Source organism: Chiloscyllium plagiosum, unplaced genomic scaffold (assembly GCF_037043375.1).
Source record: "Chiloscyllium plagiosum isolate Xiang-an unplaced genomic scaffold, Cpla_swu_hap1 HiC_scaffold_1, whole genome shotgun sequence".
Lineage (NCBI taxonomy): Eukaryota > Metazoa > Chordata > Chondrichthyes > Orectolobiformes > Hemiscylliidae > Chiloscyllium > Chiloscyllium plagiosum.
In genome coordinates, this window is record NW_028270139.1 from 136,346,718 (window position 1) to 136,369,956 (window position 23,239).

General features: G+C 44.0%; 1 long non-coding RNA gene across 1 annotated transcript in view; it reads left to right on the plus strand.

Moving 5' to 3' along the window:
* Positions 1-23,239, plus strand: part of LOC148152227 (uncharacterized) — a 106,239-nt gene that overhangs the window by 81,033 nt on the left and 1,967 nt on the right. The window lies entirely within an intron of this gene.

Below are 23,239 nucleotides of genomic sequence, written 5' to 3' on the forward strand. Positions count from 1 at the left end.
AATGTTCTTCTCTTCAAAAGTATTAGCCTTGCTACCACAGTGGGACAATGAGCTGAAACAATCCCCTGGTGCCACATTCAAATGTTCATTACTTATGTGTGAGTCTGAACGGTGAACAATGAGAGGCTAGTCCACTTTAAAAGATGTCCCTTCTTGACCCAGTGTTTAAACTCCTAGGATGCTGTATGCCCACCAGGAAGAGAACACATGCTTTTGTTTCTCAAAATCTATTGCTGTGTTCCTTCGCTGTTGGCCAGGCTGAGATCAGTGCTAAAGCTGGAACCTTGATACTGTGCATCATCGAGATTAAATGGGTGACAGATTCAATATTTTCCCACCTAACCCCAGCAACTTCGGGGAGAAATCCTTCCCATCCCCACCCCATGAACTGGCCAGCCAATTAAAACTAACTTCTTTAAAGCCCACACATTAGCTCTTTTCTAGGATTTAGACTTGGAATCGAGGTAGAAAGCTTTGTGCAGTTCTCAGAAGGCTGCTGTCTTTTAGATTTTAAAAGCAAGGATCTTTCACTGTTTCCTAAAGTAAACCTCATATGCAAAGTGAACTCAGAGAGAGTGTGAGAGGTATTGGGAAAGAGCAGACAATTTCGTCTATTCACTCACAGGATTTGGGTGTCTCTAACTGAGCAGAGTTTATTGCCCGTACCTAGTTGCCCTTGAGAAGGTGGTGGTGAGCTGCCTTCTTGAATTGCAGGTCCATGTGCTGTAGGTAGACCCACAATGTCCTTAGGGAGGGAATTCCAAGATTTTGCCCCAGCAACAATGAAGGAACGATGATATATTTGCAAGTCAGGATAGTGAGTGACTTGGAGGAAACCCTACATGTTCCCAGGTATCTGCTGACCTTGTCCTTCCAGATGGAAGTGGCCATGGATTTGGAAGGTGCTGTCTGAGGATCTTTGATATATTCCTGCAATGCATTCTGTAGATAGTACACACTGCTGCTACTGTTGGTGGTAAAGGGAGTGGATGTGGTGCCAATTGGGTGGGCTGCTTTGTTCTGGATGGTCTCATGCTTCTTGAGTGTTGTTATATCCAAGCAAGTGGGGAGTAATCCATCACCCCCTGACTCGTACCTTGTGGGTGAAATAAGTGGTGAATAATAGAGGGGGATGGGTTCAGCTGCACGGAAAATTATGGATACATTTTCCATATACACATTGAGTGAGTGGGCAATGCTCCAGCAGATGGAATACAATGTAAATAAATGTGAAGTCATACATTTTGATTAGAGTAACAGTAAAAAAGATTATTACTTGAATGGTAAAAAATTGCACCATGCTGATTTGCAGAGGGTCTTGGGTGTTCTTGTGCATGAATCACCGAAGCTTGGTCTGCAGGTACAAGTAATTAGGAAGGCAAATGGAATTTTGTCCTTCATTGCTAAAGGGGTTGAGTTTAAAAGCAGAGTGGTAATGTTACAGCTGTACAAGGTGCTGGTAAGGCCACACCTGGTGTACTGTATGCAGTTTTGGTCTCCTTACTTGAGAAAGGATATATTAGCACTGGAGGGGGTACAAAGGAGGTTCACTAGGTTGATTACAGAGTTGAGGTAGAGACTTATGAGGAGAGGCTGAGTAGATTGGGATTATATTCATTGGAATTCAGAAGAATGAGGGGAAATGTTATAGAAACATCTAAAATTATCAAGGGAATAGACAAAATAGAAACAGATAGGATGTTTCTCTGGCAGGTAAAACTAGGACAAGCAGGCATAGCCTGAAGATTAGAGGGAGCAGATTTAGGACTGAATTGAGAATGAATTTCTTCTCCCAGAGGGTTGGTAATCTATGGAATCCCTTGCCCAGGGAAGTGGTTGACGCTATTTCAGTAAATGTTTTTAAAGCTAAGATAGGTTTTGGTTTGAACAATAAAGGAATTAAATGACATGGTGAAAACGCAGGTAAGTGGATCTAAGTCCATGAAAAGATCAGCCATGATCTTATTGAATGGCGGAGCAGGCTTGAAGGCCGGACGACCTACTCTTGCTCCTCGTTCTTACGGTCTTATGGTCCTATGTAAAATGTTAAAAGGGTGAAGGCTCAGTAGAGATTATTAAAATTTTCAGAACAAGCAATGGGATAGAGAATGTGGAATCTAACTTCAGGCACGGTAAATAAGGGACAACAATGAGAAAACTAACAGTCAATGCAGGACTGAGGCTATTGTTTTAAATGCCTGTAGTATACGAAACAAGCTAAGTAAGCCTGTAGTGCAGATTGAAATTGGCAGGAATGATGTTATGGATCTCACAGCAACATGGATGCAAGGATTTTAGGGCTGGGAATTAAATATCCAAGGATAGATGTTCTATCAAAAGGACAAGGAGGTGGTCAGAGGGGTTGCATTGTTAGTGAGAAATAGAATTAAATCAATAGCAAGATGTGATATAGGGCTGGAAAGAGTAGAATCTGTTTGGGTAGAATTGAGGAACTGCAAAGGGATTTATGGGATTTATATACAGGCCTCCCTAACAGTAGTCAGGATGTGAGAAAGAAAACAAATCAGGAGATTAAAAAGGCATATAAGAAAGGCGCTACTACAATAATCATGGGAATTCAATATACAGGTGGACTGGGAAAATCTGGCTGGTGGTGGATCTCAAGACAAGGAATTCTTGCAATGTCTACAAGATGCATTTTTGGAGCTACTTGTGATAGGGCCTACTAGGAAACAGGCGTTTCTGGATTTGGTGATGTATAATGAGGCAGACTTGATTAGAGAGCTTAAGGCGAAGAAACCTCAAAGGGGGCCGTGGCCCTATTCTGATAGAATTTGCACTGCAGTTTGAGAGGCAGAAGCTGTAGTCAGCTGTATGGGTAAAGGTATCTACAAAGACAGGAGGGAGGAGCTGACCAGAGTTAACTGGAAGGGGAACCTATCAGAGAAGACAAAGGAGCAAAAATGGCAGGGGTTTCTAGGGGCAATTTGGAAAACACAGCAGATATTCATCTGAAGGAGAAGAATCCTAAAGGGAGGATGAGGCAACCATGGCTGACAAGGGAACTCAGGGACATGTAAAAGGAAAACCGCAGAATGTGGGAAGTTTAGTGGGAAGACAGAGAATTGGGAAGCCTTTAAAAATCAGCAGTGTCATAGAGATGTACAGCACAGGAACAAACCTTCAGTCCAACTCGTCCATGTCGACCATATATCCTAACCTAATCCAGTCCCATTTGCCAGCACTTGGCCCATATCCCTCAAAGCCATTCATATTCATATACCCATCCAGATGCCTTTTAAGTGTTGCACTTGTACCAGCCTCCACCATTTCCTCTGATGGCTCATTCCATACATGCACCACCCTCTGCATGAAAATGTTGCCCCTTAGGTCCCTTTTATATCTTTCCCTTCTCACCCTAAACCTATGCCCTCTAGTGCTCGATCACCCCTCCACCCAACCCACTCCAGGGAAAAGACTTTGTCTATTTATTCTATCCATGCTCCTCATGATTTTATAAACCTCTATAAGGTCATCCCTTAGTCTCCGATGCTCCAGGGAGAGCAGCCCCAGCCTATTCAGCCTCTCCCTATAGCTCAAATCCTCTAACTCTGGCGACATCCTTGTAAATCCTTTCTGAACCCTTTCAAGTTTCACAGCATCTTTCCAAGGAGGGAGAACAGAATTGCATACAACATTCCAACAGTGGCCTAACCAATGTCCTGCACAGCTGCAATATGACCTCCCAACTCCTTTACGCAATACCCTGATCAATAAAAGAAAGCATACCAAATGCCTTCTTCACTATCCTATCTACCTGTGACTCCACTTTCAAGGAGCTATGAACCTGCACTCCAAGGTCTCTTTGTTCAGCAACACTCCCTTAAGTGTATAAGAAGTGTGCCTTTCTAAAATGCAGCACCTCACATTTATCTATGACTCTAAACTCCATCTGCAACTCCTCAGCCCATTGGTCCATCTGGTCGAGATCCCAATGTACTCTGAGGTAACTTCCACTACTCCTCCAATTTTGGTGTCATCTTCAAAATAAAAAGGTAAATGGGGTGTGAAGATGAAATATGGGGATAACCTTGCTAGCATAATAAAAGAAGATAGCAAGAGCTTTTTTAAATCTATCTAAAAACTAAGAGAGTAGAAAGAGTGAACATTGGACCGCTGGAAACTAAGTGTGGAAAAGTAGTAATGGGGGACAAAGTAATTTTGGAGGAACTAGCTAAGTACTTTGCATCAGTCTTCACAGTGGAAACACCAGTAGCATACCAGAACTTCAAGAGAGTCAGGACGCAGAGGTGAGTGTAGTGAACATCATTGAGGAGAAGGCGTTAGGGAAGCTAAAATGTCTGAAAGTGGATAAACTATCCAGAACAGATGGACTACACCCAAGAGATCTAAAGGAGATAACTGAGGACATCGTATAGGCATTGGTGGCTATCTTTCAGGGATCACTGGAGTCTGGGAGGGTCCCAGAGGACTGGAAAATGGTTAATGTAACACCGTGTTTCAGAGGGTGGCAGGCAGAAGAGAGAGGATTGGCTGATTAGAATAGACAGAGACTGAGGATAAAGGAATCTTTTTCAGAATGTCAGTCCGATGCAGTTCTGCAGGGAGTGTTGGGACCACAACTATGCATTGGATGCTGGAACTGAGAACATTGTTACTAATTTTGCAGATGGCACACTGATAGGTGAAGTGACAGGTAGTATTGAGGATGCAGGGAGTCTGCAGTAGGACTTGGAAGTGGGCAAAGGAGTAGCAGATGGAATACAATGTGAGAAAGTGTGAGGTTATGCACTTTGGTTGGAAGAATAGAGATGTAGACTATTTTCTAAATGGGGAAAGTTTCAGAAATCTGAAGCAGAAAGGGAATTAGGAGCCCTGATTCAGGATTGTCTTAAGGTTGACATGCAGGTTGAGTTGGCATTTAGGAACACAAATGCAATATCAGCATTTACTTCAAAAGGGCTAGAATACAACAGTAGAGATGTACAAATGAGGTTGTATAAGGCTCTGGTCAGATCACATTTGGATTATTGTGAGCAGTTTTGGGCCCCTTTCTAAGGAAGGATGTATTGGCATTGGAGGGGGTCCAGGGAGGTTTACAAGAATGATCCCAGGGATGAAGTTCTTATTACATGAGGAGTGGTTGAGGACTCTGGGTTTATACTCAATGGAGTTTAGAAGGATTAGGGGGGATCTGATTGAAACTTGCATAATACTGAGAGGCCTGGACAGAATGTGTGTGAAAAAGATGTTTCCATTAGTACAGCCTCAGAGTGATAGGATGACCCCTTTAAAACTGAGATGTGTAGAGTTTTGAGTCTATGGAACTCATTGTTGCAGAGGAATACAGAGGCCAAGTCATTGAGTGTATTTAAGACAAAGATAGACAGATTCTTGATTAGAAAGGGGACCAAGGGTTACAGAGAGATGGCAAGAGAATGGGTTTGAGAAACATATCAGCCCTGACCAAATGGCAGAACAGACTTGATGGGCCAAATGGTCGACTTTTGCTCCTATACATTTTGTTCTTATGAGTCAAGAGATGAGTTACTGGCAGGGTCACAGCAAAAATAATTCATGAGCTTGCCAGTAAATTAGCTTCGGTATGTCATGAGGATGTGATGAATTGTTATACAAAGCCTGTGCTGTATGTATTTATCATAAAGTCAAGTTATTGTAGATCTGATCTATATCTGTTGCTGAAGCTTAAGAGTAGATGAGATACAGTTTGGTGACATCAGAACCGAGCTTGATTATACGATTTCACAGTCACACAGATACAATGATACAGTGCATGGTTTATTCATAAGTCTCCAATGTTCAACTTCGAAGTATGATTGACCTGTATGTGAATTTAACTCATAGCCTAAAAAGCTCTGGAATAATATTTACTTTTTACAATGAGCTATTTATCTTATGGAGCTTATAAAAAACAATCTCTCAAGATGTCACCGTCTCCTTGACACCTAGCCAGTTGACCTGTGAACGGCAGAGTGGTGTGCAGTCAGCCACATGCAGTTACAGCCATTGGAGTTAAATTGTAAATTCACAAAGAGGGATTCTTCCCTCCCCAACCCCCTACCCCAGGCCACCACCCTGCCTTTGACATTTCAATGCTGTCCATTTTAACTCCCAACAGAAGCAGAGCCCATCAAAGTGGCCTTTGTGCTGCAAAAACAGTTTATTATTCTCCAGCAAACATCATCATTTAGCTGAAGCAGCGGGAGTTGAAAGGCTTCAAGCTAGGAGAACCAGATGTATTTGGGCTCCTGTCAGGCAATTTCATCGCACCACCTGATCTATGGCAACAGACTGAAAAGGGTCACTCATATTCACGTAGAATACACTCGCAGGGGAGCCACAAATCATTTGAGTAAAAATGTTACACAGAATGTGCCTGGGTTATTGATATTCTGAGCTCATTTGTCCAAACCGTATATTCATTAAGTAGACCAGCCATGCCCCAGGTAAGTTTACACTTAAGGATGGAATGGTAGATGCATTAAATATATTACTGTTATATATTAGAGAGTATGACATTTTTATTCAGTGGATTTTAATAATGCTGGTCTAAATGGAAAGCGAGGGTGCAAATGTGTTAAATCGAAGAGGCCAGGAGCTCTGGTGAAACCTTTTCATCAGCAACCACCTTTTTTCAGTCTAATTTTTCATTTTGCTTTTGTATCTCTTGCTATCACACTCTGTTTTCCCTGGGTACTCCGAGCAATGGGGAAGTGGAATTTGCTGACTGTATGCAGGTTGTGGTCACTGCACCAGGTTTTAATTGGTGTTTATTGCCGACGTATTATGGACAGTCATGCTACATGAAGTACAACATCACCACTGTTAGGTGCTTGAGGTGAATTTACTCAGAGAAACTTGACTGCTAAGCTTGAGAAGAAATCCTAGTTCACACATATTGATGTAGGTTTTCCCAAGATCCTACAGTCATCAAGTCATACAGCACAGAAACAGACCCTTCGATCCAATTTGTCCATGACGACCAAGTTTCCCAAACTAAACTAGTCCCACTTGAATGAGTTTGGTCAATAATCCTGTAAACCTTTTCTATTCATTTATCTATTGAAATGCGTTTTAAATGTTGTAACTGTATCTGCATCTACCACTTGTTCTGGAAGTTCATTCCAAATACCAACCACCCTCTGCATGAAAAGGTTGCCCCTCAGGTCACTTTTAAATCTTTCTCCTCTCACCTTAAAATATGCCCCCTTGTTTTAAACGCTCCCACCCTAAGGCAACGACCTTTGCTATTCACCTTATCTATGCCCTTGATTTTATACACCTCTATAAGGTCACCCTCAAACTCCTACACTCCATTGAAGAAAAGTCCCAGCCTATCCAGCCTGCCTTTATAACCCAAACTCTCTGGTCCCAGCATGGTAAATATTTTCTGAACCATCTCCAATTCAATAATATCCTTCCTATAGCAGGGCAAACAGAACTATATATGGTATTCCAAAAGTGGCCTCACCAATATCCTGTACAACTGGAATGTGACATCCCAACTCCTATACTCAATGTAGACAGTATTGTGACAATACACAGTCCACCTTGTACAAAGTGGCACAGCAGAATTTGAATTAGTTGTAATTATTGGATAAAGGTCCCACGTTCATTAGATTCTGCAAGGATAGCCCCTCAATGGTTATGCACCCAGGTAAGGATGGATGACCTAACTCCCTTTTTTTAATTCAACCCTTCTCTTGGTTGGTCACTGCAAGATTAATTTAAAAAGTGTCATTCCCTCCTGGATACCTTTTCTCAATCCAAAAGTCATAGAGCCATAGAGTCATAGAGATGTACAGAATGGAAACAGACCCTTCGGTCCAACCCATCCATGCCAACCAGATATCCCAACCCAATCTAGTCCCACCTGCCAGCACCGGGCCCATATCCCTCCAAACTCTCCTATTCATATGCCCATCCAAATGCCTCTTAAATGTTGCAATTGTACCAGCCTCCACCACATCCTCTGGTAGCTCATTCCATACACGTACCAGTAGCCAAATTATCCAGGTTTTTTTGAATTAAAGAAAGGGTGAATTTGTTAGTTTTTAAATGCAAGAAACATGACGTACATACAAAGGGATGAAATATATGAATCGAGTAAAAAGATCATGCTTACAATGATACATAGATCCCTCTCTGGAAAAGTAAGCTTGTGCAAAGCGGTGGCTATTAATTTTGATGATGCTGGTAATGTTGATATTGATTACAAAGCAGTTGATCTTGAGATCCTTAACTCTGCATGCAGGCTTTTGCCATGTTTCCTTTCTGATGGTGACTTCGCTGTGCTACCAGCAATCTGAGTGAGAGAGAGTCTTTCTTTATCTGCAGAGCAAGGTTATCTTACATTATTGTTGAGCAGTGGCTGTTTTCAAGCTGAGGCCTTCTCAGCACATTAGTCCATACTAGTACCATTTCACTAACACACACAATGAATTACAGTTTTTTAAAATGTGCTTTCTGTATATTCATATAAGTGTAAAGCACAAATGCATCTGCAATTTAAATCATAATCCAGTGAAAATGGCTTTCTGCTCAGAGGTGTAGCCAGCCCTTCTGCATCTCCATTGTTACAGGAGATCTCAGTCCAGTTCAGTTTGAACTGCATTGCTTCTTGTAAAGGAATGTTGTTTAAATTTTCTTTGGCATTTTCAAGTGTGACTTTCCATGGTTCCTCCGAGAGCTTTGCCAGACAGTCACCAAATTTACATTCACAGTCATCTTCTGGCTGTAGGTCCTCTTTCTAAAAGCAAATATTGCAATAAAGGACAGGAAATTCAGTCTGAGGCATGTTGGATTAGCAATGATCCTATTGAATGGTGGAGCAGACTTGAGGGACCTGCACATGTTCCTATTTGTTTTGGTCTTGCAGTCTTAAAACTTTAATATGTGTGTAAGTAGTCTGGGATTCTGACCTGTTGCCATGACATAATGTGAGTTTATATTCAAAGTCCATTGAGATGATGGGGCCAAGGTGAATTCAGTGAGCTTTCTCCCATAGAATGATTGGACCACCAAAGGGGGTGATTTATCCTAGCATGTCTGAAATAACTGCACAGAGGCTGTATCCTGTCACCAAGACACATGAATACTCCTTGACTTTAGTACTACGCCATTCAGAGTCAGCTCCCAGAGTGGCAGTACCTCTGACGCTACCCCTTTTGTCTGTCAGTCAAGGTTCCCCGATCAGACCATATTAACAACCCCAATCAGGGAACTCATATTATATAAAATCCAGCTGACTGACCTCATTACAACCACTACAATGTCCATGCCAACTCTCTACAAGAACAATTAATCTCGTTGTAGTTTTCCCTATATCACTGCAAATATTTTTCTCTTAGGATCACAGAATCTCTATGATGTGGAAGATGGGCATTCAGCCCAAAATGTCCACATCAACCCTCCCACCCAATTCCTGTAACTCTGCATTTCCCATGGCTAACCCACTTAGCCTGCACATCCCTGGACTCAATGGATAAATTAGCATGGCCAATCCACCTAACCTGCTCACCTTTGCACTGTGGAAAGAAACTGGAGCATCCGGCAGAAACCCATGCAGATACAGGGAGAATGTGCAAACTCCAAACAAACAGTCACTCAAGGGTGGAATCAAACCTGTATTGCTGGCACTGTGAGGCAGCAGTGCTAACCACTGAGCCACCGTGCCACCAATTAGGATAGCTGTCTTCTGAAAACCATGACTGAAGTTGCCTTCTTCACATTCCACCATTGTACTCTAGACTCTAACTCTTGCTACATAAAAAATATTTTGTCACCATTGTTCCTATTGTCCAATTTATGTTTTTCTTATTTTTTTCTTGGGATATAGTCTTCACTTGCTGAGCCAGCATTTATTGTCCATTCCTACTTACCCATGAGAAGGTGGTAGCGAGCTGCCTTCTTGAACTTCTGCAGCCCACTTGTTGTAGATAGATCCATGTTGCAGTAAGGGATGGACTTCTATGTTTATGGCCCAGTGACAACCTTTGTCCTTCTAGATGATAGTATCCATGATTTGAAAATGCTGTCGACAGAGCCTTGGTGAATTTCTGACATGCAGGTAGTAGATATCTTATAGAGAGTACACACTGCTGCTGCTGAGTGTTGATGGTAGAGGGAATGGATCTTTGTGGATGTGGTTCCAATCAAGCAGGCTGCTTTATCCTAGACAAGATTGGCATACATACGCTAGATTTGGAGATTTGGGAACGTATAATTCCAGACAATCCACAGTCACTCATACTCTCCTGCAGAAAACATGGCAGAGGGCTATCCAATGGTACAAGAGGCAGTCCAATGGGAGAGGAAGAATCTAATGTCAGAAGGTGTGCAATGATAGAGAAGGAATTCAAAGAGCAGAGGATATTTGAATGGCAGGGGCAGGGTTGAACAGCGAGTGAGAAGAGAAATGTTAGAGGGATGTTTGGTGATATGAGAGAAGAAGCAGGCCAGTTTGTAGAGGCAAAGCCAAATGTTACATGGAGAATCCAAGGTACTGAGTGACACTGGTTCCATCCTGAAACAAAGGTGAACTTTCTCAATTGCTGAAGTGGATAGTTTGTTACTGTAATAGGATCTCATCCCTGCTATGACCAGAGGACCACAAGGACCCACAAAAGACTAAAAAGGTAGACTTAACAAATTTTATTTTCTCTTATGAAAGAAAAGGATCAAGGTCAGAAGATAACTGACTCCTTGCAGGTTGACTACCTTTGTTCTTTCTGCTTTTTTGACTTTGGAAGTGTCTGTATGGACCACACTGAGGGCCGACAGACAGTTAGGAAAGCATGAAGTAGCCAGGGCACTTGGTGAAAGTTGACTGAGAATGGAGGAGCAGAAGATGGTTGTGTGTTTCTGTGAACTAGATTTTAATGGATGCTTGGATATCCACCCCATATGTACAATAGGTTACTGGGCAGCCAGGCCGCAAGAATTTAATGCCAGAAGTAGCAAAATGCCTGCTCCTCTCTTGGACGCACCCTTAAAGAGACAATCAGCTTGAGGGCTGGCTGGCCACTTGTGACACTACAGACATTACCACCACACTGAAGAAAACCCGGGTAATTCTGGCATCGACATTCTCAGGAATGGGATTTGCAGGAAGAGCAGTCTTCAATGGACAGCGTTGAAGATCACTTGGAGTGGAGAGTGGGTATGGGGATGATGGTAGGAGGCATCTCAGATGGGATCAGGGCTCAAACACTGAAGGCATCACCCCTGCCTTTCCTGGCAAGTTGAAGGAGGGTAGAAAGGCCACCCAACTGTGCCCCTCTTTCTCCACTTCAAATGGCCCATGGGAGAATGTAATCCATCCCAAATCTTTGAAAGCTCAAGCATCTCCTCATGAAAAATATCATGACGTCTGGGGTCTCTTTGGGAGCTCTATCAAGATATTAGAGATGGACAATAATTGTCTAGCCAACAATGCCAACATCCAGAAGGAATAAAAATATGAAAATTGCGGATTTTAAAGCCACATTACTGTTCGTGGATCTTGCCTTGCAAATTGACAATCTGCATCACCTCAGTAACTACACTTCAAAAGGCATTTCATTGGTTATGATAAGCTTCGGAACATTTAAGGTGCTATGCAAATACAGATGGCTCTTTCTAATTATAACTTATCGTAGCCTTCTTAAAAATTGTGGTGGAGCAAATGATGGCATCATTGGTTATATCGCTTGGCTTGTTCTTCCTGTCACCTACCTCCTTTGGTGCTGAGAGTTGAGGATGACCTCATTTCAGCTGGCATTGGGGCCCAAATTAGCAGATTGCCAGCAGTGGGCAATGAAGGGGTCACTGCCAGGATACCATCCAATTTTATGATGGTGATGCACCCCAGCAGTTACTAGTTCATCAGAGTTTGTAGTGCCATGGGTTCTAGTCCCACTTTCTGTAGTGGGTGTGCCATAAATCTCTGAACAGGTTAATTAAAAGTATCTAAAGGCAACTCAGCAGAAACTCTACACCATTGTCAAGATGAGAGCAGCCATTACTGCTGGACAGATCACTTCAAGTGCCATTGGAGAAGCCTCCATTGCCTTCAGAACATAATGAACAGGCATCAGACAAGCTGGACCGAAGGGTCTGTTTCCATGCTATACATCGCTATGACTATGACTCTATGAGATAGAGGCCCCCCAGGGGACATAATATTCGATTTTGCCAGCGTTGCAATGGCTCAGCAAGTTCCAGCCCTGTGGTTTTCCCAATCATTTCTAAACTAATTACAAACAGAATTTCTTTCAGTCATCATTGGTGAAGCTGAGTTTCTTGGCCAGCTGACAGCTGAGAGTCAATCACATTGTTGTGAGTCTGGAGTCACCTTTAGTGTAGGTAAGGTCAGGACGGCAGATGTCTTTCACAAAAGGGCATTCATGAACCTGACACTGGTTACTTGGTCATAATTAGGCTAGCCTTTGATTCCAGATTTTTTATTAATTGAGGTCAAATTTCTGCCACTTTGGGATAAGCACAATCCCAGAGATGAAAGGCTTGACACATGAAGAGTGGTTGAGGTCTCTGGTTCTGTACCCAACAGAGTTTAGAAGGATGAGGGGGGATCTGATTGAAACTTACAGAATATTTAGAGGTTTGGATATAGTGGATATGGAAAGGATGTTTCCATAACAAGAGAGACTAGGACCTGAGGGCACAGCCTCAGAGTGAAGGGAAACCATTTCTAACTGAGATGAGGAGGAGTTTCTTCAGCCAGAGGGTGGGTGAATCTGCAGAACTCATTGGTACAGAGGGCTGTGGAGGCCAAGCCATTGAGTGAAATAAAGACAAGGATATATAAGTTCTTCATTCATAAGGGGATCAAGGGGTACAGGGAGAAGGCAGGAGAATGGGTTTGAAAAACATATCACCGTGATTGAATGGTAGAATAGACTTGGTGGGCTGAATGGCCTAATTCTGTGCCAATTACTTGAAACTGTGCCTCTGGCTTACCACTATAATGAAATTACCATCACCACCTATCCAGCAGATTGTAGAGGGAAAACGTTAAAGCCTTTTGCACTGGCTGCTGGAGAATAGTAAATTAAGCAATTTTTTTTACTGTTGACTTTCCCTCTCCCTCAACTAATTAGTATCATCGTTTGGATGAATTTCCACGCAGGGTTTTATCGGTTTTGATCTATAATAATAGGTAATGTGATTTCTTCCAAAGTACATAAAAAGGTAAGAACATGGAAAAAGCAATGTGCCCAGTTGGGTCGGTCTCTTTGGCATTTAAACAACTATAATTAATATGGATGAGCAAATAATCTGTCAATTGTCAGAATGAATAGCAAAATCTTACTTACATAAATATGATTATGCTGCCTGCAAGAATTTTTTTCAATAAGTATCCTAAAATTTGCAAACACTATTGCAATCAGTGCAGTAATGGCTGAAAATGTCCTCATTTATTTGAATTAATTGTCTATCTGATAAACTCACATCCTGTCTCCTTGTCTCCTCTCACTTTCCCCTAAAACAGGAAGTAGCCCAGAATGTTTACTCTGAGTTTAACTAGAATGGTCTGAGTTCTTTTATTGCTGGTTTATTTGTGATAGATTGCTACGTGTAGAAATACATCCTTACTCTGTTAGCCGCTCTTAGTTATGACTCTATTACAGCAGTCACTCCAATGCTTTATATATATATATATATATATATATATGGAGAAATTAGGTAGTCAATAGGTTAATAGGTATGAAGACAGAGAGCTGGGTAAAGCAAGGTGTTTGATGCAAACTGCTGTGAATGATTTTCACAGTCTTTCAGTTCACAGACTCCCTCCACAGTTTTGATCCTGGTCATTGAATCAGTGACCAGAAATCCAAGGTACTTAAAATCACTCAGGATTTCCCACTGGAGTGCATGGATTGGACTGTGAAAATGCATCTCACTACAAAACAGTTTGTAATACAACTGAGAAAGCACTAAAATTTCTAAATAGCTGGTGGCAAGGTTGAGCTTTGGTACAGACCCGTTGTGGGCCTATACCTTGCCTCATGCTTCATTTCAGTTGACTTGAATTCCTGCGGAATTGTATCTCCCAGGTCTTCTTAGCTGCCATTCACTGGTCAGTCATTCCTTGAAACAGTCTGAAGCAGAAGCTGCCTAGCGGTTGCAGGATATGGAGCTCTCGGGAGCATCTTAAGGAAGAGAAATATTTGCAACTCTCATTTTGAGATTTGTGAGAGGTTTTTCTTTGCTCCTCACCTCACAAAGGAAAGGTTCCCCTTATTCTGGAAGGCCCTTTTACCCCTTAGAGTCAGAAAACCACAGAGATACACAACATGGAATCAGACCCTTCAGTCCAACTCATCCATGTTGATCAGATGTCCTCAATAAATATAGTTCCATATCCTTCTAAATCCTTCCTATTCATGTACCCATCCAGATGCCTTTTAATTGCTGTAATTGTGTCAGCTTTCCACCACTTCCTCAGGCAGCTCATTCCATAAACACACCACCCTCTGGGTGAAAAAGTTGCCCCTTAGGGTCCTTTTAAATCTCTCCCCTCTCACCTTAAACCCATGTTTAGGTTCAGTTCTGGACTCTAGTTTAGGACTCAAACCACCCCTCCCAAAAAGGAAAAAGAGACCTTGTCTATTCACCCTATCCATGTCCCTCATTATTGTATAAACCTCTATACAGTCACACCTCTATCTCCAACATTCCAGGGAAAACAGCCCTATTCAGCCTCTCCGCCTAGCTGAAACCCTCCAATCCCAGCAACATTCTTGTATATCATTTCTGAATCCATCCAAGTTTCACAACATCCTCCCTATAGCAGGAAGACCAGAACTGCACACAATATTCCAAAAGTGGCCTAATGAATGTCTTGTACAGGCATAACATGACCTCCCATCTCCTACACTCAATGCACTAACCAATAAAGGCAAGCATACCAAACACCTTCTTCACTATCCTATCTAACTGCGACTCCACTTTCAAGGAACTATAAACCTGCACTCCAAGGTCTCTTTGTTCAGCAGCAATCTCCAGGACCTTACCATTAAGTGTATAAGTTCTGCCCTGATTGGCCTTTCCAAAATGCAGCATCTCACAATTTTCTAAATTAAACTCCATCTGCTATTCCTTGGTCCACTACACCTCCAATTTTGGTCACATCTGCAGACTTACTAACTGTACTTCCTATAATCACATCCAAATCATTTATATAAATAACAATAAGTAGTGGACCCAGCACCGATCCTTGAGCACATCGCTGGTCACTGACCTACATTCTGAAAGACAACCCTGCAACACCACCCTCTGTCTTCTACCTTCGAGCCAGGTCTGTATCCAAATGGTTAGTTGTCTCTGTAGTCGATGAGATCTAACCTTGCTAACCTGTTAACTGTGAGGAACCTTGTCGAACATCTTACTGAAGTTCATATAGATCACATTCACCTCTCTGCCCTCATTAATCGTCTTGGTTACTTGTTCAAAAAGCTCCATCACATTAGTGAGACACCATTTAACACGCACAAAGCCATGTTAAGTATTCCTAATCAATCCTTGCCTTTCCAAATACATTTAAATCCTATCCCTTTGGTTTTCCTCCAACAACTTGCCCATTACTGATGTCAGGCTCACTGGTCTGTAGTTCCCTGGCATTTCCTTACCACCTTTCTTAAATAGTGGCACCACGTTAGCCAACCGCCAGTCTTCCGGCATCACACTTGTGGTTATGGTTGATACAAATAAAAAAGTAAGGAGCCCAGCAATCACTTCCCTAGCTTCCCACAGAGTCCGAGGGAACACCTGATCAAGTCCTGGAGATTTATTCGCCTTTATGCATTTTAAGACGTCCAGCAACTCTTCCTCCGTAATACGGATATTTTTCAAGATGTCACCATCTGTTTCCCCATGTTCTCTATCTTCCATACCCTTCTCCACAGTAAACACTAATGCAGAATACTTATTTTGTATCTTGCCAATCTCCCTTCACCTTCTGTGAAATGAGTGATCGACAGGTTACTTTGTTCAGGTCCCATTAAATTATGGATGAAATTGAATTTATTGTCACGTGAACCGAGGCATAGTGAAAAGCTTTGTCTTGAGAGCAATACAGGCAGAACACATAGTTAAGTAGCATAGGTAAGTAAATAATAGGTAAACAGTGGCAAAAATCAAAACACAGGTACAGGCGAATGTTAAGAGTTTGAGAGTCCTTTCAGTATTACATAGAACATAGAACATAGAACAATACAGCACAGAACAGGCCCTTCGGCCCACGATGTTGTGCCGAACATTTGTCCTAGCTTAAGCACCCATCCATGTACCGATCCAATTGCCGCTTAAAGGTCACCAAAGATTCTGACTCTACCCCTCCCACAGGCAGCGCATTCCATGCCCCCACCACTCTCTGGGTAAAGAACCCACCCCTGACATCTCCCCTATACCTTCCACCCTTCACCTTAAATTTATGTCCCCTTGTAACACTCTGTTGCACCCCGGGAAAAAGTTTCTGACTGTCTACTCTATCTATTCCTCTGATCATCTTATAAACCTTCATCAAGTCACCCCTCATCCTTTGCCGTTCCAACGAGAAAAGGCCTAGCACTCTCAACCTATCCTCATACGACCTATTCTCCATTCCAGGCAACATCCTGGTAAATCTTCTCTGCACCCTCTCCAAAGCTTCCACATCTTTCCTAAAGTGAGGCGACCAGAACTCCACACAGTACTCCAAATGTGGCCTAACCAAAGTCCTGTACAGTTGCAACATCACTTCACGACTCTTGAATTCAATCCCTCTGCTAATGAACGCTAATACACCATAGGCCTTCTTACCTATCCACCTGAGTGGCAACTTTCAAAGATCTATGAACATAGACCCCAAGATCCCTCTGTTCCTCCACCTCACTAAGAACCCTACCATTAACCCTGTATTCTGCATTCTTATTTGTCTTTCCAAAATGGACAACCTCACACTTGGCAGGTTTGAACTCCATCTGCCACTCCTCAGCCCAGCTCTGCATCATATCTAAGTCTCTTTGCAGCCGTCAAAAGCCCTCCTCACTATCCACAACTCCACCAATCTTCGTATCATCTGCAAATTTACTGACCCACCCTTCGACTCCCTCATCCAAGTCATTAATAAAAATTACAAACAGCAAAGGACCCAGAACTGATCCCTGCGGAACTCCACTTGTAACTGGGCTCCAGGCTGAATATTTGCCATCTACCACCACTCTCTGACTTCGACCGGTTACCAAGTTTTCTATCCAATTGGCCAAATTTCCCTCTATCCCATGCCTCCTGACTTTACACATAAGCCTACCATGGGGAACCTTATCAAATGCCTTACTAAAATCCATGTATACTACATCCACTGCTCTACCCTTATCCACATGCTTGGTCACCTCCTCAAAGAATTCAATAAGACTTGTAAGGCAAGACCTACCCTTCACAAATCCGTGCTGGCTGTCCCTAATCAAGCAGTGTCTTTCCAGATACTCATAAATCCTATCCCTCAGTACCTTTTCCATTACTTTGCCTACCACCGAAGTAAGACTAACTGGCCTGTAATTCCCAGGGTTATCCCTATTCCCTTTTTTGAACAGGGGGACACCATTCGCCACTCTCCAGTCCCCTGGTATCACCCCTGTTGACAGTGAAGATGAAAAGATCATTGCCAACGGTACTGCAATTTCCTCTCTTGCTTCCCACATAATCCTAGGATATATCCCGTCAGGCCCGGGGAACTTGTCTATCCTCAAGTTGTTCAAAATGTCCAACACATCTTCCTTCCTAACAAGTATCTCCTCTAGCTTACCAGTCCATTTCACACTCTCCTCTTCAACAATACGGTCCCTCTCGTTCGTAAATACTGAAGAAAAGTACTCATTCAAGACCTCTCCTATCTCTTCCAACTCAATACACAGTCTCCCACTACTGTCCTTGATCGCACCTACCCTCGTTCTCATCATTCTCATGTTTCTCACATACGCATAAAATGCCTTTGGGTTATCCTTGATCCTATCCGCCAAAGATTTTTCATGCCCTCTCTTGGCTCTCCTAATCCCTTTCTTCAGGTCCCTTCTGGCTATCCTGTATCCCTCCAACGCTCTGTCTGAACCCTGTTTCCTCAACCTTATGTAAGCCTACTTCTTCCTCTTTACAAGACATTCAACCTCCCTCGTCAATCAAGGTTCCCTCACACGACCATTTCTTTCCTGCCTGACAGGTACATACATATCAAGGACACGTCGCATCTGTTCCTTGAAAAAGTTCCACATTTCCACGACATCCTTCCCTGACAGCCTATGCTCCCAACTTATGCTCCTCAGATCCTGTCTTACAGCATCGTAATTACCCTTCCCCCAATTGTAAAACCTACCCTGTTGCACGCACCTATCTCTCTCCATAACCAAGGTGAAAGTCACGAAATTGTGGTCACCATCACCAAAATATTCACCCACTAACAAGCCCATCACTTGTCCCGGTTCATTACCGAGTACCAAATCCAATATGGCCTCCCCTCTGGTCGGACAATCTACATACTGAGTTAGAAAAGCTTCCTGGACACACTGCGCAAACACCGCCCCGTCCAATCTACTTGATCTAAAGAGCTTCCAATCAATATTTGGGAAGTTGAAATCGCCCATGACTACTACCCTGTGGCTTCTGCACCTTTCCAAAATCTGTTTCCCAATCTGTTTCTCCACATCTCTGCTGCTATTGGGGGGGTCTATAGTAAACACCCAACAAGGTGACTGCACCTTTCCTATTTCTGACTTCAGCCCATATTACCTCCAAAGGCAGATCCCCCTCGAACTGCCTTTCTGCAGCCGTTATACCATTTCTAATTAGCAACGCCACCCACCCTCCTTTTTTACCACCCTCCCTAATCTTACTGAAACATCTGTAACCAGGAACCTCCAACAACCATTCCTGTCCCTCTTCTATCCACATTTCTGTGATGGCCACAACATCGTAGTCCCAGGTACCGATCCACGCCTTAAGTTCACCCACCTTATTTCTGATACTCCTTGCGTTGAAGTATACACACTTGAACCCATCTCTGTGTCCGCAAGTATTCCCTGTCTGTGCTACCTTCTCCACAGCCTTCCTACATACTTGGACATCCTGACAAACAGCTAGCCTACTTGCTGGACTACAAGTCCGGATCCCATCCCCCTGCCAAATTAGTTTAAAACCCCCCGAAGAGTGCTAGCAAACCTACCCCCCAGGATATTGGTGCCCTTCTGGTTCAGGTGCAACCCATCCTGCTTGTACAGGTCCCACCTTCCCCAGAATGCAGTCCAATTGTCCAAATACCTGAAGCCCTCCCTCCTACACCATCCTTGCAGCCACGTGTTCAACTGCACTCTCTCCCTATTCCTTGCCTCACTATCACGTGGCACCGGCAACAACCCAGAGATGACGACTCTGTCTGTCCTAGCTTTTAGCTTCCAGCCTAACTCCCTGAGCTCCTGAATGACCTCTCCTCCCCTCATCCTACCTATGTCGTTGGTGCCAACGTGCACCACGACTTCTGGCTGCACACCCTCCACCTTAAGGATTCTGAAGACACGGTCCGAGACCTCTCGGACCCTGGCACCCGGGAGGCAACAAACCATCCGAGAGTCTCGCCCATGTCCACAGAACCGCCTGTCCGTCCCTCTAACTAGAGAGTCTCCTATAACTAGCGCTCTCCTCCTCTCCCCCTTTCCCTTCTGAGTCTCAGAGCCAGACCTCGCGCCACACACCCGGTCACTGCAGTTTACCCCTGCTACCCCAACAGTATCCAAAGCAGTATACCTATTGTTTAGGGGAACGACCACAGGGGATCCCTGCACTGCCTGCTTCCTCCCCTTCCCACCTCTAACTGTTACCCAGCTACCTCTGTTCTCTGGTGTAGCTATGTCCCTGTAGCTTCTATCTATCACCCTCTCATCCTCTCGAATAATCCTCAGTTCATCCAACTCCAGTTCCAGTTCCCTAACTCGTTCTGTGAGGAGCAGGATCTGACTGCATTTCCTGCAGATGAAGTCGGCAGGAGTATCGGTGGTCACCCCTACCTCGAACATCCTGCAGGAGGAACATTCCACTGCCTGCGCTGCCATTACTCTACACCTCGTCTCCGAAAACAAGAACACTGAGTAGCTTACCTGTGAACTTTAAAATTAGGTTAGAGGAGGAGGATGGGAGGGAGGCCCTACTATATAGGGCCTGGGGTCTAGAACACACCCACTCAAATATCAATCACTTACCTTCCCGACCAGCTCTGCGCTCCAACCTCACTTCCGTCCAGCTCGCGCCGCTCTCTGCTGTGAGGGTTGAACAACAGTAGGGTAGAAACTGTTTCAAAACCAGCTGGTGTGTATGTTCAGGCTTCTGTACCTTCTCCCCGATGGTAGAGGTTGTAGAAAAGCATTGCCAGGGTGGGATGGATCTTTGAGAATGCTGGCGGCCTTTCCCTGACAGTGGGCCTGGTAGATGGATTCTATCAATGGGAGGTTGGCCTTTGTGATTGTCCAGGCCGAGTTCACCACTCTTGTAACCATCTATGATCTTGAATGGTACATATGTTGGCATACCAGGTAGTGATACATCCAGACTGAATGCTCTCGATGGCACACCTATAAAAGTTGGCAAGGGTATTTGCTGTCATGCCAAATTTCCTCAGCTGCCTGAGGAAGAAGAGACATTGTTGGGCCTTTGTAACCAGTGCGTCCACATGAAGAGTCCAAGAAAGCTTGTTGTTAATGAATACTCCCAAGAGATGGCACTCTCCACTCGTTCCACCTCTGTGCGTTAATGTGTAGGGGGGGGCATGAGTAACATCCCACCGAAAGTCAATAATGAGTTCCTTGGTTTTGCTGGCATTGAGAGCTAGGTTGTCCTCAGTGCACCATTTTTCCAGGTCTTCCACCTCCCGTCTGTAGTCTGTTTCATCGCCATCTGAGATTGACCGACTATGGTGGTGTCATCAGCGAAGTTGTAAACGGCATTAGTCTGGTATTTGGCGACACAGTCATGGGTATACAGTGAGTACAGTAAGGGGCTGAGTACTCACCCCTGGGGGGGCTCCAATGTTGAGTGTTAGTGAGGATGAAATATTGTCCCCAATCTTCACTGATTGTGGCCTGTGGGTCAGGAAACTGAGGATTCAGTTGCAGAGAGTGGGGCTTAGTCCGAGATCATTAAGTTTAGTAATCAGTCTGGGGGGGGAATAATATTGCTGAAGGCTGAACTGTAGTCAATGAGTAGAATTCTTACGTAGTTGTTCTTGGTGTCAAGATGTGAAGGGCAAGTGATATGGCATCTGACGTGGATCTGTTGGTCCAATAGGCAAATTGGAGTAGGTCAAGAGTAGTAGGTAGGTTGGAGTTGATTAATGCCATGACCAGCCTTTCAAAGCACTTCATGGCCACTGAAGATAGGGCCACTGGGCGGTAGTCATTGAGACATGCTGCATGAGCCTTCTTAGGCACAGGGATGATGTTGGCCATCTTGAAACAGGCAGGGACAGTGGCCTGCTGCAGGGAGAGGTTGAAGATGTCCGAGAAGACCTCTGCCAGTTGATCTGTGCATGCTCTGAGTGCACGGCCTGGTACTCCGTCTGGTCCCATCGCTTTCCTTGGATTCGCACAAAGGAAAACTGATCTGACCTCTGATGTAGTGGCTGTTGGGATAGGTTCATCAGGACTTGTTGGAATAGATGTTACCTCTCTGCAAAAATTCTGCTCAAGGTGAGCATAGAAAGTGTTGAGATGATCTGGGAGGGATGTGTCATTGTCTGCTATCTTGCATTGTCTCTTTTTAGAACCTGTCATGTCATTCAGTCCTTACCATAGTTGCCGCGTGTCTGTCTGGGTCTCTAGTTTAGATCAGTATTGGTCCTTGGTTGTCTTAATGGCTCTGTGAAGGTCATACTTGGCTGCCTTATATTTGAGTGGGTCTCCTGATCTGAAGGCCTCACGCCTGGTTTGTAGCAGGTTCTGTACGTCCTGATTCATCCAGGGTTTCCTGTTGGGGAACACCTGGATTGACTTCCTCGGTATATAGTCCTCCACACACTTGCTGATAAAGTCTGTGGTGGTGGTGGCGTAGTTGTCCAAGGTACATGCAGACTGTTTGAACACGGCCCAATCAGCTGATTCCAGACAGCACCGGAGTTGATCCTCTGCCTCCTCCAACCAGCACTGGACCTGTATCCGTGAGGGGGGGTCTCCTGCTTGAGCTTTTGCCTGTAAGCCGGGAGAAGAAGCACGGCATTATGGTCAGAGTTCCTGAAATGAGGGCCGGGGATGGAGTGGTAGGGATCCTTCACAGTGGTGTAGCAGTGGTCTAAAATGTTCGGGCCCCTGGTGGGGCAGATAATGTCCTGGTGGTACTTGGGCAACACCTTCCTTAGATTGGCTTGATTGAAGTCACCAGTTACACTGATTGTGTGGAGTTTGCACGTTCTCCCCGTGGGTTTCCTCCGGGTGCTCCGGTTTCCTCCCACAGTCCAAAGGTGTGCAGGTCAGGTAAATTGGCCATGCTAAATTGCCCGTAGTGTGAGGTAAGGGGTAAATGTAGGGGTGAGTTGCGCTTCGGCAGGGCGGTGTGGACTTGTTGGGCCAAAGGGCCTGTTTCCACATTGTAAGTAATCTAATCTAATCTAATCTAATCTAATCTAATCTAATCTAATCTAATCTAATCTAATCTAATCTAGTCTACAATAAACAGGGCCTCGGGGTGTTCTGTCACCAGGGTGTTAGTGGTGGAGTACAGCACATCCAGAGCTTCTTCAACCTTTGCTTGTTGTGGTATGTACACAGCAGTTAGTATAGCAGCGGCAAATTCCCGTGGTAGATGGAAGAGGTGGAAGGCATTTGATGGTGAGGAATTCAAGGTTTGGGGAGTCAATCATTGCCCAGGGTTGGAATGTCCGTGCACCACAAGTTGTTGATCAAAAAGCAAACTCCTCCACCGTTTGTCTTACCTGAGGATTCTGGACGGTCCATACAATGGATAGAAAAACTGTCAGCCTGAAGTGCGCAGTTAGGAATGGATGGGTTGAGCCAGGTTTCTGTAAGCAGATGTAAAATTATTCGCATCATTTTACGATATTCATGTTAGCATCCAGCAGCCACATTCCCTAATTGTATTAAGCAGTTCAAATGACAGTCAACAAATCATGAGTGGCTAAAGGGCCAGCAAGGTTTGATATTGCATTTTAAACTTCCCCATCCCCCAACCGCATTTCCATTGCTGTTGGTGTGTCATTGGC